Source organism: Vanessa atalanta, unplaced genomic scaffold (assembly GCF_905147765.1).
Source record: "Vanessa atalanta unplaced genomic scaffold, ilVanAtal1.2, whole genome shotgun sequence".
Taxonomy (NCBI): domain Eukaryota; kingdom Metazoa; phylum Arthropoda; class Insecta; order Lepidoptera; family Nymphalidae; genus Vanessa; species Vanessa atalanta.
Window position 1 is genome coordinate 5,001 of NW_025920037.1, and position 2,500 is coordinate 7,500.

At 47.2% G+C, this 2,500-nt stretch overlaps 1 non-coding gene across 1 annotated transcript in view; it reads right to left on the reverse strand.

The window, feature by feature from the left end:
• LOC125076811 overlaps window positions 1-1,759 on the reverse strand; it is a 1,903-nt gene extending 144 nt beyond the window's left edge. Inside the window, exon 1 of the ribosomal RNA XR_007120713.1 lies at window positions 1-1,759. This exon is cut by the window's left edge and continues 144 nt beyond it. This is a non-coding gene — a ribosomal RNA (small subunit ribosomal RNA).
• Between the last annotated feature and the right edge of the window lie 741 nt (window positions 1,760-2,500).

Below are 2,500 nucleotides of genomic sequence, written 5' to 3' on the forward strand. Positions count from 1 at the left end.
ATCGGTAGTAGCGACGGGCGGTGTGTACAAAGGGCAGGGACGTAATCAACGCGAGCTTATGACTCGCGCTTACTAGGAATTCCTCGTTTATGGGGGATAATTGCAAACCCCAATCCCCAGCACGAAGGAGTTTCAACGGGTTGCCCGGGCCTCTAGGCCAGGGAGAACATGCTGATTCCTTCAGTGTAGCGCGCGTGCGGCCCAGGACATCTAAGGGCATCACAGACCTGTTATTGCTCAATCTCGTGCGGCTCGAAGCCGCCGGTCCCTCTAAGAAGAATTTTAATACGCCGCCAGTGAGTTGCTCGACCGAAATCGAGCACACCTAAATGACGACGCCTATTTAGCAGGCTAGAGTCTCGTTCGTTACCGGAATTAACCAGACAAATCGCTCCACCAACTAAGAACGGCCATGCACCACCACCCACCGAATCAAGAAAGAGCTATTAATCTGTCAATCCTTCCGGTGTCCGGGCCTGGTGAGATTTCCCGTGTTGAGTCAAATTAAGCCGCAGGCTCCACTCCTGGTGGTGCCCTTCCGTCAATTCCTTTAAGTTTCAGCTTTGCAACCATACTCCCCCCGGAGTCCAAAATCTTTGGTTTCCCGGAAGCTGCCCGCCGAGCCATTGTAGTAACGTCGGCGGATCGCTAGATGACATATTTACGGTTAGAACTAGGGCGGTATCTAATCGCCTTCGAACCTCTAACTTTCGTTCTTGATTGATGAAAACACCTTTGGCAAATGCTTTCGCTGATGTTCGTCTTGCGACGATCCAAGAATTTCACCTCTAACGTCGCAATACGAATGCCCCCAGTTATCCCTATTAATCATTACCTCGGAGTTCTGAAAACCAACAAAATAGAACCGAGATCATATTCTATTATTCCATGCACGAAATATTCAAGCGGCATTTTGAGCCCGCTTTGAGCACTCTAATTTGTTCAAAGTAAAATTGTCGGCCCATCTCGACACTCACTGAAGAGCACCGCGATAGGATTTTGATATTGAACCGGCGTTTTACCGCCGGCTCACCGACGATATGCTCCGCAGACGTGTCAGTATCACCGCGGATGCGGTGCACCGACAGCGCGGCGCACAAATGCAACTACGAGCTTTTTAACCGCAACAATTTTAGTATACGCTATTGGAGCTGGAATTACCGCGGCTGCTGGCACCAGACTTGCCCTCCAATTGTTCCTCGTTAAAATATTTAAAGTGTACTCATTCCGATTACGAGGCCTCGAAAGAGTCCCGTATCGTTATTTTTCGTCACTACCTCCCCGTGCCGGGAGTGGGTAATTTGCGCGCCTGCTGCCTTCCTTGGATGTGGTAGCCGTTTCTCAGGCTCCCTCTCCGGAATCGAACCCTGATTCCCCGTTACCCGTGACAACCATGGTAGTCGCAGAAACTACCATCGAAAGTTGATAAGGCAGACATTTGAAAGATGCGTCGCCGGTACTGGACCATGCGATCGGCAAAAGTTATCCAGATTCATCAAAATTAACGACTTCGGACGAGACGCCCTCCGTCGATTGGTTTTGATCTAATAAAAGCACTCATCCCATCACTGGTCAGAGTTCTGATTGCATGTATTAGCTCTAGAATTACCACAGTTATCCAAGTAACTGAGTAAGATCTAAGGAACCAAAACTGATATATTGAGCCATTCGCGGTATCGCCTTAATACGGCTTGCACTGAGACATGCATGGCTTAATCTTTGAGACAAGCATATAACTACTGGCAGGATCAACCAGGGAGCTAACCGAGACTTGTTGAAGTCGTCAATTACTCTTCTCGTTTCATATTCGCATATAAAATACACACAAACTTATGCATGCATGTACAATATACGCACAGTATGAAACGAGCGTCTCACCGTATCGTCGATCGCGTTAGACGCGATAGATTTTAACGGTTGACTCTTATAAAAATTTATATGAGACACAAACGCGCTTTAAGCACGCGCGCGCGCGTGCGTGCGCTATAATATATAACGCGACGACAGCGGCGGCGGCGGCGGCGGCGGCGGAGGCGTCTTCACATAATGACACATAACGGTCACGAATTCGAACGTTCTAAACGAGATCGAGTTTTTTTTTCAAAATAACACTTCGCACACGACGTGTACGTATGTATTGTTCAACGATTATTATCGTAAAACATTGGGATCGACGCCCGGTGTTTGAGTGATCGTACCGATACTCGGGTTGTGTATTTTTTGTACATGATAAATGTAAAAATTAACAAAAAGAATTTTAGAAACGACCGTTCATATATAATATAAAAATTATACACACTATACGAATACACTGAATCTTTTAAGAACTCCGTCTCTAACGTTTTCTCATATCGTCGCGACGTCGCAGATCGACTACAATGAATCAACATTTATTCCATGAGGATAGATTGTAGCGAGAGCGACGACGACGACGATAAGAGGAAGAGCGCATGAGGCAGAGAGATCTACGTGCGTCCGTCGGTCGGCACAGTTTTACAGA